Source organism: Castanea sativa, chromosome 9, assembly GCF_040712315.1.
Source record: "Castanea sativa cultivar Marrone di Chiusa Pesio chromosome 9, ASM4071231v1".
NCBI classification, from domain to species: Eukaryota; Viridiplantae; Streptophyta; class Magnoliopsida; order Fagales; family Fagaceae; genus Castanea; species Castanea sativa.
The window spans coordinates 45611336-45625083 of NC_134021.1; positions in this window are offsets into that span (position 1 = coordinate 45611336).

A 13748-nucleotide genomic window follows, 5' to 3' on the forward strand; every position below is an offset into this window, starting at 1 on the left:
ATCAATCCTTCCTCCAAATTTTTTCTCTTTTTGAAAAAGTTAAGAGATGCCTAAGTTCATTGATTAAGGAAATATTTTTAAAAACTTTTAATGTAAAAAAATAATTTTTTGACAATTTTTTATATTTTTCATAAAAATAATATAAAAAACTTTCTTAAAATAGTCTATTAACAAATATACTAAAAACCCTTGTTAATCAAATTATATTATGTTATAATTTAATAGTTACAATAGAAGAAGTGAAATTTAAATCTTGAATGTTAAAGATATACCAAAAGGTGGGAGGTCTCGCTTATAGAAAAATTCATTATATTTCTTATAATTTTAAATAATTATACGAACAAATCTTTTACAATGAAATGTATCTAAATCATCTATCCATAGAAGTATAATGGTTTTTCTTTATATGTCAATAAAGCAATCTGTGTCATCTTATCCCTAAAATTTAACATTTTTCAAATATGAAAGTAACATAAGCTTTAACTCTAGTAATGAAAACCCATCTATACTTTGTTTTAGGTAGTGCGCCCATTGTGAATAGTAAGTAATAACGTCATATACACTAGGTAGGCGATTCCCTCGTCACATGTATTTTAGTACAAACAATGGACCACCTTATCTACTTCAAAATTACATACTTTTTTGTATGTATGTTTACAATTTGATAGGCGATTCCCTCGTCACATGTATTTTAGTACAAACAATGGACCACCTAATCTACTTCAAAATTACATACTTTTTTGTATGTATGTTTACAATTTGATAGTTGAAAAAGAAGATTTGAACACTGAGATATTTTCAATGAAAATATAAAAATTGTCGATCAATTGAGTTACAAAATTTTTGATCAAATGTGTGTTTGGATATTGCTTATTTGTTGAAAACTGAAAATTTATTGTTGAAAACATTATAGCAAATTTTTTTTAAATGTGCGAATAATGCCGTAGGACCCAAAAAATGCTTTGGTATGCGCATTTTTGCATTTTTGGCTAGGTCATGAACAGTATTGTGGGACCCAACCAGACGCTGGAAACGCAAATTGGCCACTACCCAAATGCACGCCAAAACTATATTCTTTGGTGTTATAGATATTGTAAGTGCACAATTGCACCTGGACCCAAAGACAATTACGGGCTCAGGCTCAATGAGCCTTAAACAATAAAATTTGTAGAGTGTGGACTTGAAATCTAGGTTAGAGGTACTGAGAACTTAATAACAGGCTAAAAGTTACAAACACTTGTAAATAACAAATGATAATTGCAAATAGACCTCCTCGGACGTAAGCCAAAGAATACCTCTGTATTATTTCTCTCTCTCTCTCTTAAAAGTTACAATCCTTAATTTCTTTCTTAGTTACCGACCTCCCTCTTTCTCTGGCGTTCATCCCCCTAAATACTTCTTTTTCTGATGCTTTATCCACGTGTTGCTCCAACCCCCTCCCCCTAGATATTTCTTTTCTTAGTACCTTTGAATAGTGACCAGAAGTTTCAGTTCTACTGTTCAGGGGTCACTTCCCCATTAATGCGGCCAGGGAGGTAGGTATAGATTCTTTAATGTGGTGGTGACAGCCTTTTCTTTTGGTACTTTTCTAACACCGGTGTACCTCGAAGATTCAGGGTTTCCGCCTTTAACCATTAGTCTTTCTAGAGTTGTGTTTTGACCTTCATAATGAAGCTCTGAGTTCCCTTGGATCTGTCCGAGGAGAAGCTCGCCCTCGACTGTATCCTCGGACCCTCGGCGTATGAGCCAATTCGCAGAGTTAACAAATTCTTAACTCTAGAGCAGGTCGGCCCTCCATGCTACAGTCCAAAGGCCTATATGCCCACTTGGGTCCTTTTACTCCCCACAGATATAATAAATTTTACTATCTAAATATTACAAACTGACATATTATCAATAAAAAAATGTATATAATTCAGACAATTAGCTTTTAGGTTGTTGAAATGACACCAATAATATTTATCATCGCGTGTTTTGTAATTTTTTTTTGGTAATAAAATTAATGGTAAATTTGGCATTTCCTATTATTTTACACCACCTTGTTTACTCTATTGAGGGTTAAAATGGAAAAGTCTTTGTCGTTCTCTCATGTATGGCTAAGCAAGAGTTTATAAAAACAAAAGTGTACTGAAAGTAGTTGTAGGAGACATCTCTTTGTTGACACTTTATATACAAGGAATTGACCTATCCATTTTGCAAAGATAGCCGGTGGACTAGTAAGCTTAAAGGCCGGTCCCAACCCCACCCACCAACTTTGGACTATTAATTGGGAAATCTTAACAAGCAGTGCTTGTTAAGATTTCCCACATTAGGTCAGTCTTAATAAAAATGACAAAAAATTATTAAAAGAATTGATAAAAAAGATAAAAAAATTACTAAAAAATAATCAAAAAGTTGAAAAAGTAAAATAAATGCTACAAAAGATTATTGTTAACGGACATCTTATACAAAAGATTGTTGTTAATGGCACCGTACGGTGCCCATTAACACAACCCTTATTAATTTACTTTCTCCTGTTGCATTTGAAAAATCCATGAAAGTAATTTCAGTTCGCATATATAGATGAACCCCTTTTTTTCCATAAAGAAAGAAAAATAAAGAGAGAAGAAGATGAACCCCTTTTGAATTCTGAGTAGGTTCTCTGTTTTATGGACTTATTAATGCCTCTTCTATACAACTGGTTAGCCACAAGTTAGCAAGTTTGAAAATTTAGTAGTCTCTCATAACACAAACAAACTAATTGGTATCTTATGATGATAAGAACAATCATCTTAGAATTTCTTCTTTTTTAAATCATTATGTAGTTGACGTTATATTCTAAAATTTTGTAACATCAATAAAATGAATGTTTATCTGTTTTAGCATTTTAGTTTAAGTATGACACACGCCACATGGTTGCAACAATTAAACATGCATAACAAGTAATAAACATGCATAACAAGTAATTAGAGGGTTTAATTTTAAAATACAGAATAATAATAAAAATATTTATGTAATCTATATATATAATAATAGGTTAAACTGAGAGAAAATTTAATTAGATTTCAAATTGGAATTAAATTAGAGTCTAATTTTACGTCATGTGTCCTATCTAATCTAAGTTTTAAAATTTTTGTGTCAAGTGAATTAATTCAATGTAAAAATTGGATTTCAATTAGAGTTTAATTTTGTGCCATGTGCCATCTAATCTAAATTTTTTAATTTTTGTGTCGAATGAGTTAATTTAGTATAAAAAATGAGAAGTCCAATATAAATAAACCATAAAAAATCTAATTTTCTAATGATTTTATATTTATGAGTCTTTATTTTGTATAACTAAAAACAATTCAAGTTTATAAGTTATATATATACATGTGTGTGTGTGTGTGTGTGTGTGTGTGTGTATTAACAGCCAAAACTAAGAGAAAATCTAATTAAATTCTAAATTGGAGTCTAATTTTGCTCCACATGTTTCATCTAATTTTTAAATTTGTGTGTCAAGTGAATTATTAGGTACAAAAATTAAAGAGTCTAAATTCAATTAGATTCTAAATTGAATTTTAATTGGAGTTCAATTTTGTGCATGCGTTCCATCTAATTTTTTAATTTTTGTGGCAAGTACATTATTAAATGCAAAAATAGAAGAGTCTAGATCTAATTAGATTCTAAATTATATATATATATATATATATATATATATGTAATTGAAATTATTTTTAAATGTATCCGTGCATATGCACGGGATTACACACTAGTTTATTTATATATGATAGATCTCTCTCTCTCTCTCTCTCTCTCTCTCTTTGTCTATCTCGCTCTCTTTCTCCAATTTAACCTCCCTCAACCAACTTTTTTATTTTTCTCACTGAAGCAATGTCCCTAAGCTTTCTCCTTTTTTTTTCTTTTTTTTTTGTTCACATATGAAGGTAATATAGCCCTAATTGCGGCTATTGAATAAAAATGTGGAGGGGGCCAATGAATAACAAAGATTGAGAACAAGAATAACCAAAAATTGTAATTAAGATGTGAGTTCTAGTTAGCTCAACTGGTAAAATCTCTGATGGTTGAATAAGAGATATGTGGTTCAATCCCCGCCTACACAAAAAATCGATTAGTGTCTTGGTTTGATAATAAAAAACTATTATTAAGAGCAAATGTGTTAAAACTATCTCAAAAAAAAAAAAAAAATGAAACTAAGATTTATCACCTACTAACAAAAGGTAGACAGTTGCACCATAAATACGAAAAGATGTGCCCTATACTTACTGAGTTGCTTTTAATATTAGTTGTACAAGCCTCAATGGCTCCATCAAGCTGAAGAGGTAAAGGTCTCAGGGGTATGACATAATTGCATATAGATTATAGAGTAAATATCTTCAAGAAATAGTTAATCATCTTACCCAAAAAAAGAAAAGAAATAGTTAATCATATTTCGTGTAATATTATGATTTCATTAAATACAGATCCATACACACGATTACAAGGTCAGTTCGATATAGTTTAAAGCCTACAACGATAAATTTAAGTGGAACTTTTATATTTAAATAAATTTATTTAATACTAATCAAATCAATGTTTGACTTGATAAATTAAACACATAATTTGGTAATTGATATTAACCAAATTAGCTTGTAGCCCCATGGATATATGGTAAGATGTATAGTATAATTTGTACAAATATAATTTAAATACTATTGATAGTCATTCTTATTACTTTTTAAAAAGTCTTGTAAGAATATTATAAGGTAGAAAAAGTAAATTGTCCATGCTTTCTTATTTTATTTAATTTTTTATTAATTTTTAATTTTTGTTATTGAGAAGCACTTTTTTTTAATGTTTATTAATTTTAAACTCTTTTGTTTGTACTTAATAACTCACTTGGATGAATATTTATGATGTGATCCCACACTTGACTCCAAAATTAAGAAATAAAACCTTCTCTAAAAATAAATAAAATAAGACACATGATGCAAAGCTAAACTTCAATTGTAGAATCTACTTGAATTTTTTCTAAGTTTTGACTTTTAATATATATATATATATAATGGTTAATTTCATATAGACAATCAAATTTATCATAGTTTAAGCATAAAATTTAACCCAAAAAAAGAAGATGTTTTTAATAAGAAAATGCTCACTTTATCTTGTATAGGGCGATGCATGATTGAGTAAAGCTGTAATATAATTCTCAATTTTGATTTTGGTGCTAAGAAAGATATATATAGATTGTTTGGTGTATGACAATGTGGGAGGCTAGATGTTAATGTTGACAATCTACCATGTCGGATATTGGGTTTCAAAAACTAAAATCCTCAAGCCATTAGAGAAAATTATTTGTCATTGATGATTTGATATACTTAGAACATTTTTTTTTTCCAAAATAGTTTAGGATTTAATTAGGTTGAGTTTTTATTGGTCTAATATTTTGGAGGTGATAACAATAATGCACTCCCCTTTTTTCTTTTTTAAATCACTTATGATCATAAAATTCTATGCCTTCTTATAAGGTGGGGCTTTTTATAAAGGGTGTAGAATCATTTTGTAACGGGGGACTTAGGTCTAGGTCTTGAGCTAACAATACCCAATTCCAATCATAAAATGATATGTAAAATTATCAATCTATTAAGAACATTAGCATTTGGCTAACAAAGCCAAAAGCCTTATAGCTCAAAGCTCAATTTTTTTTGTTTGTTGAGAAAAGATAAAAGGACTTAAAGCTCAATTGGTTGCCACCTTCTAGTCTCTCCAAGATATCAAGAGTTTAAACCTCCACTCCCCATCGTAACTATCAAATTATCAAAAATAAATAAATAAAGCAATAGACTAACAAGATGAACCCAATTATACCTAAGTAGGAAATTGGATTTGGCATTTAAAAACTCATCAGGAAAATTGAGCTTCCTTTGGCCTGTTTATGTTTCGACTATAATACATTGATAGAAATGTGCAACTTATTTAGATAGAGGGGAAATTATATTTTTCTACTCTAAACTTTTATTTTGTTTACAATGTCTCTCTCTTCCCTCTCCGGGCAGACTATCAGTTTGCTTGATTAATACTCCCAAATTTTAAAAGAACTGTATCAATGTGTCCCTACTGTCAAAATTGGGTATTTACATGAGATGGAAATTTGGTGTAAATATGAAATTACCTCATTTGTTACAACGAAAAAACTATAATTTTTGTCTAATTTCAACTTTTGATATAGACGGTATGAGATATATTGACACAATTCTCATTAATTGGGCATCCATTGAATAAATTGCTAGTTTGTAGACACTGAAAATGAGGCAAAAATTTAGAATGGAAAAAATATAACTTGTATTTACATATAATTACTGTAATAGGTTGTAAATTGTGCTTACACCTGGAAAAGTAGTGATGATGAGGTGGTTGTTTCAGTTTTTATGTTAAGTATAATGAATGAGTCACACAACACCAAAATTAAGAAAATTAAAATAGACACTTACGGAAAAATTAGACTATAATTATAAGCTAATTTGGATTCCACTTGTTTCGACTTTAATATATTATATATGATAAGTGCCTTTATAAAAAAAAATTTAAAAATTACTGTGTAAGTGAGTAATTGACTTAAGAATGGGGTTACCACCCAAATTGGACTTATTTACATTAGTGGTGTTACAAACATAACAATTTCACAATAAAATATAAGTGTCAGGTTATTTCATTTTGTTTTGTCGTAAAGTTGTTGTGTTTGTATCTTTATTATGTTTACATTTACATTCACCAAGTTCATCAAAAAGTGGGAAGTGTGGAGGATGAGGGTCCTGTGACTATAGCATAAAGTTATGCTATAATGCCCCAACCTAGTGCATAGCTATAGAAGTTCTTGCTTGCGGGTTAAATGATCCTGACCCTTGCATAGATCATATATAATGTTAGGATTGAACTTATTTATTAGTGTGCGTTTACCTAAAAATGAAGCTCCGTTTTGCGTTTTTGGCTGGATCCCACGACACTATTTCATTCAAAATCGAACCAAAGAATTACAAGCTGTAGAACTAGAAAAAATATTGATACCTCCTTAATAACCCAAAGTTCCAAAAAACTCAAAAAGTGTTTACAAAAAGACATCCGTGGTCATTGTAGTCCCCCAAAAGCTCCACCAACTCCTTTTGTATGTAGCTTAAAAATCAAAGATCCCACTGTATATGATGGACACTTTCTTCATCATATTTTAAATCTAATGGGTTAGCTGTTAAGGCAAGTTCTTAGATTTGTTTGCTCATACTTCATTGTAGATGACTAGCCCGTTAGAACAGTTCTGGTAAAAGAGATATATAATATCCCTCTCTTCTTATTAGCTTTATATATATATATATTTGTCCAACAAAGAAAAATGATTGACTGTTTTTTCCCTTTAAAATATATATATTAATTGAAAGGTTTTAATGGGTCCTGTCTCCCTTGCAACCTTGTTAGCTGAGAACATGCATGCCATGCCATGTACATCATAGGAGGCTAGGACAGAGAGATAAAGAGAGATTTGGTTTTGGTGGGGAACAAAGAATGTCCAAGCAATCAAATTAGTTTAATCTAAAATCTATAGAAACTCTCATACATTGAAAGTAAGTTTCATTGGTTGCCCAAAAGTGAGGGAACCATGAAAGATGAAACTCATACTCTCTTTTTTCTTTTTTTTTTCTTTTGCCTAAAATCCAAACTCATGTGACTAGAACAACGGCCAATAATAAAAACTGTTTGGGCACTATCACATGATGTAATGGAATTAAAATATTGTATAATATATTCCCATGATCAGCCAGCCTTTGCTTATCTTATCATTTTTTAAATCGTCAGTGTAAAGTGAGTGACCCAACTGACCAACTGTACATATAAAAAACATAAGGTTAAGTATTGTTGTTAGGTAGTATGTTGCATCTGAGCCTCAATTGTTTCTGATTTGTGGAATTCTCGACCTTTGGTGAAAGGTGATGTTACATTAGTTGGGAATGACAATCAAATTGTACCATGGCAAACAAACCGGCTTAAGGGGAAATGATTTTGATTTACTTGATGTAAACACTTCAACAAATTTTTGGAAAATTCCAATCATCTTGCTATTGTTTCAATTTTTTTAATCCTCAATTACATATTATCGTCCATATACTAGAAGTTAAAAAAAAAAAAAAATTATCATCCTATTATATTTATTGTAGTTCTCAATAGACAGAGTGATTTTTATAAAAGAACAATGAATAGGAATAGAACTTCCGTGTGCGCCCTTGCTCCTCCATAGACGGACTCAAATGGTCATGTAATGAATGTGCAGTTAAATAAAAATGAAGAGCTATCACTTGTTTTAAAATTTTAAAATAAAAAGAGGCAGTAAGTTTAATCATTAAGAATGTTAAAGTAAATTATTAAATCACCATTTTATAATGGTTTAAGCTTAATTTTGGAACAATCGATAATTTAGCAAAGAATATTGTTGTATTGTATTGAGTTTTGACAATGTGTGAACTAGTGCCAGGGAAATAAGAATTAACCCTTGTAGAATTATTTTGAAATTCAACTTGGGTAATCAACAAGTGATTCCTCAAATAAAACTGGTAGAGGCCTTTAAATATCAAATATGTTTCTAATGCCCCTGTAGAGGGAAAGAATATGTTAGGGTCCAGCACCATGGTGCCAAAAATGTTTAGGGTTTGCGACTGCATAAAATGCTACAAGAACTTAATTATTTACTTACTTTCATGAATCTTACAAACTAGACATATCTAGACAAAGTAAACATGATCACTGAAAATCATAAAATTTTCACCCCACCTACATTAATGATTAAAGTCTAAGGAGGCATTTGGTCCGTCGTGATGTTACATTATACCGTATTATTACATTATTGTAATCTTACATTAATATAATTTCAATACAAAAATACAACATTAAATTGTTTAGGAAGGTGATGAGAGTAAGATAATGTGATATATTTTGTTATTTTAGATTATGGTAATATTAGAAATAAAATAAAATAAACCAAAAAATTTAATGTCACATTATTGCAATGTGAATTACATCAATAACACATCATAGCGAACCAAAAGCCTACTAACTGTTCTGGTCTAGCTAGGTAGGTCAGAGTCATATTGTATTTTAAATTTCTATGAGAGAGAGAGAGAGAGAGAGAGAGAGAGAGAGTAAAAGAAACAGCATCCCTTACCTATATTGTTTATTCCTTTAATAAGGAACATTCTCATGCAAATTTTCAACGACAATTTGAACTAATTAAGATGGAAAAAATCAAATGTTGAAGCACCAAAATTAAGAAAGAAGCAGAAGTTGTTAATGGAGTAAAAGCAAAATAGCTTGAAATTGATTGGAAATTTATGGATGGGTCAGATTCAAGTCAGAAAGAAGCATAAATTACCAATATAGTGAAATAAATGATTGGTTAATCACAAGCAAACAAATTCGGTTACATGCTTCATGACTCATAGCAAAGAAAATTCGTACTTTCATGAAATAGGAGGAATATAAGAAAAAGGATTTTTCATAAGTATCTTATGAGATCATCTATTTTTAGATTCTTCTCTCATTGCATTTGGGATTTACATGCTATGAAAGGGTGATTTCATAAGACCATCTCAGAAGATACCTTCTTCGGGCCCGAGGAAAACACATAACACTCTTTTCTCTTCATTTTATAAGTGAATTATAGTATTCCACTAACATCCATTGAATTTATCCCACAAACTCTAAGAAGATGGTGCCATGAGATACTCTTCCTAGGACTTAGGAAACACTCAACACTCTTTCTCATCATTTTATAAGTAAATTACACCAACTTTCTTGAAGTTTCATATAATGATATTTCTTTCAAGCATTTACATTTTGAAAAAAGTGTCATTTTATTAAGTAATTTAACCTTATATTTTTTTGTCCTCTCAACTAAATTGACAAACACGAGCGAATATAGCTCTTCTTTTATGCAACTTCACTCTAGTGAGCAGGCAGCTTCAAGAGCACTAAATGAACAGATCATGTGGTTTGTGGTTTGTGGTTTTATATCAACTATTTTGCTTGGTCCCTTACTATTTGGTCCACATCCTCTGTTTCCTCATGTGGGAAGTCTGTCTGTGGTTATGAAATCTATAAACAGAGGGGAGATATGTTTACAACTCATTGCCACTAAAATAAACGAAGATGGGCTACCAAAAACTATATTCGACCATGTGAGCATTACTTTGAGGCCACCACTAATGGACCCCAAACCCAATATTTTCTTTAAATTAGAATTTTAAAGCTGTTACTAAACGAATATAGTTGTTGCTAATATTATTTTGTTGGCAATATAGTCTTTAATTTCGGACTCCTATTATAGTCCATTCATGACTTTTCCATGGCACTCGAACTTTGATAAAGTTGGCCATGCATTATACAAGGAAAAAGATAAATACTATATTCATAATATTTTTACAATAGTTTCACAACAAACTCTATGTTGCAAGTTCTTGTTGGCTATTATTAACGGTCAAAAAAATAATTTAGTTGTGGGTTTAAATTAAAATCAATAACAACTTGTCATGTGATTTATTGTGAACGTAGCATTACTTGAAGGAAAAAGACAATATGAGGAGTTTTGAGTTTTATCTATACTATATTTGCCTATGGGAAAATAAAATAATCTTATTTTGGTGTCATTGGAGTTACTTTTTTTTTTTTTTTTCTCCATAATCTTCTCTATTTAAAATTTAGAAAGATTTGAGCATTCATAAGTATTGAAAATCATATTGCCATTTCGCATGATTAATTGGTAAAGATACTTAAACAAGCTTATTGACTAGCTAGCGAGCACACCATAAAACTGGTTTGCATTTAAGGGCAGGGACGGTTTGGCCGGTGTAATAGTCAAAACAACATACAACCTCCTAATTAAGAACTGAAAATGACCTCAGACTCAAGAGCACCACATTGAAGCATGAATTGATATCATCATCTCTCTCTCTTTTTAATGTGTCCTCATTTTAACATTTTCATTAAATGAATAAGAAGAGTTGGTCAACCAAAGAAGCAATAGAATGATATTTTTCTTTTTCTTTTTTTGAGAAAATGCAATAGAATGATATAGTGATTTACTATTATACCCAAAAAAAAAAAAAGACTAGTAACTTAATGTCTAAAGTTTCAGCACAATTCTCTTACATGTAGTATTTTAGATTTTTTTTTAATTAAATTTAATCATGCAGTGGTATTGGCCAATGAATTAAATAGTTGAATTTAATTGTTCTTGAAAATATCATAATATTTCTATTGAAATGACTTATACAACCATATAATTGAATTCAGTTGGAAAAACTAGAGAACTAAAAGATTGTACACTTTAAACTTGTTTGTGAATTAGTCATTTATTTATTTATTCAGGATATTCGTCTCTATGTAGAGCATTTTCATGGTATTAATTTTTCTCATGTTTGTAGAAATGGAAACTCTGTAGCTCATAACCTTGCTAGACATGCACATCATGTTACAGGTTCTCTTGTGTGGATGGAAGATGTACTTCCACAAGTTTCACCCTTTTATCTTACCGATTTGGCTTCTGTTTCTTAATAATATTTTAGGTTTTCTTTAAGAAAAAAAAACTTGTACGAGAATTTTGCCATAATTTAAGACTAACATTATCAATGTGATACAACTTGTCTTAATTTTTTTTTTGAGGAAAGTCTTGAAAAGTTAAAAAGCACATGTTCTGAAGTAGAAGTTATTGCTTGTTAGTTCGATTTTTTTTTTTCTCTTGGTTCCAAATTCATTTTTTCTCTACTCAAAAAAAAGAAAAAAAATCATATTTTCTAAAAGAAAAAAAATATTACTGAAACATAGGAATATGGTTGATTGGGGTGAAAAAAGTATCTCGTGTTTGACGTTTCCCATATTATGGTATTTAGCAGCTTAGTCTTTTTTCTTTTTATTTTATCAGATATTTAGCTCGATTGAATGCGTGTCAATCCATATTATACTTGATACTACCATATACAACATAGAATAGATAAATTATTCTCACTAGTGTTCATCAAAAGCTAACTTTTTTTTTTTTACTGTTATGCAAACATATTAGTTATGTAACTAAATTAAAAAATATTAGTTATGTGGCCTTTTGGAACTCGAATCTTTGAAACTTGAGTTGCTCTAAAAACTTTTTAAAAATATATCATCTCATGATTTTTCCTATGAAAGACTCGAGTTCTGAAAGTAACCACATAACTAATATGTTTCAATTTTGGTCACATAACTTATATGTTTGCAAAATTAGTTTAACGGGCATACAAATTACACACAGACATACAAATTACATGTTCTTTGTTGTCTTTAAATTCTCGATCACATTCCCTAACGCAATAGGTGAGGCACTTTTCTCTATTTTTCTCCTTTTCGGCTGGTGGAGGCCTCCTCACTATCAAAATCGCCTTCCATTATTGCAGCTGGTACAACTATAATCAACAATATCACCATCACTAAAAATCTCTTCATATCAATATTATTCATTCCTCTTGTGCAACTTTTAACTTCTTTTTTGTTATTTGGAATTGGATACAAGAATCATATAACTTATAAAACTCAAACCACCTATTATAATCCATGTGTTATTGTGAAGTATTGATATAAAATATTTTATATATAATTAATTGCACTATTCTTACAAATAAATAATTATACAAGGAAAGATTGAACCATATTCTTTTTCTTTTTCATTTTTATTTTAGAGAAGGAACTGTTGATCCTAATGAAGAGGTGTTCCAAGTATAATGGTTATTTTTTGTTGAACATTGGAACCACATTTAATGAAGAAGAGAGATTTTCACTAAGAGGAGAGTAACGGTGGTATATGAAACTAAGCATACGAAGAAAGACAGGAACAAAGAAGAGCATGATTGAGAAGGTAATGAGACATGTTTCATTGTCTAATACTTGAAAAAAGGATATGTATCATCATTGCTTGCATCCTCCACTTGTTGGGATCCAATTTTTATAATGTTGCTGCCAGTTTTTTTCACAAAATGTGGGTCTATGAACAAGACCCAATGAAATTTGGGCCTTAAGAGTAGAAAATGTAAGCCCAATGAATAAAGTGACATGTTACTATACCAAATGTGCATTAAGGGAAAGGGCAAATTGGTAATTGCACTCACACACCTTCCAAATTGGCAATTAAATTAAGACATGTGGGTGCATAAGAACCAAGTACTATGACACCTAACAAGTTCCACTAGTTCCAAACCCTTTGTATAAAAGGAATAGAAAAATGGAGAGAACCCCAGAACCTTTACAGGGCATTCCAACAAAGAGAATGGAAAAGAGACAGAATATAGTGGCATGGAAAGAGACTTCTCAAGAGAAAATTCCCTGGTGAGTAAAGTAAGGAGAGAATTCTCAGGTGAGTAAAGTAATGAGTTCACCATTTTGTATTCCAGACATACAAAGAAGGTGTGAACCATCATTATCAAGAAAATATGATTATTTAAATAAAATAGATGGTAGGATAAACGAACTGATGTGAGGGTTTTGTAAAAATAGGTATGTAAAATAGAAAAAAGTAAGTTTTTTCTTGCAAAATAGACAAAAAGTTTGAATGAACTGATACGGTTGCTCTTAGTAAAAAAAGCCCATACTAGAAATTGTCTAATAGTATCAAGAGACACGTTTAAGGTATAAAAATAAAACCTCATCATATAATGTATAATTGGATGATTTTTTCTGTGTTGGATGTTTCTTTGTGTCTTTGATTTCTTTTTTAACCAACCCATTTTCTA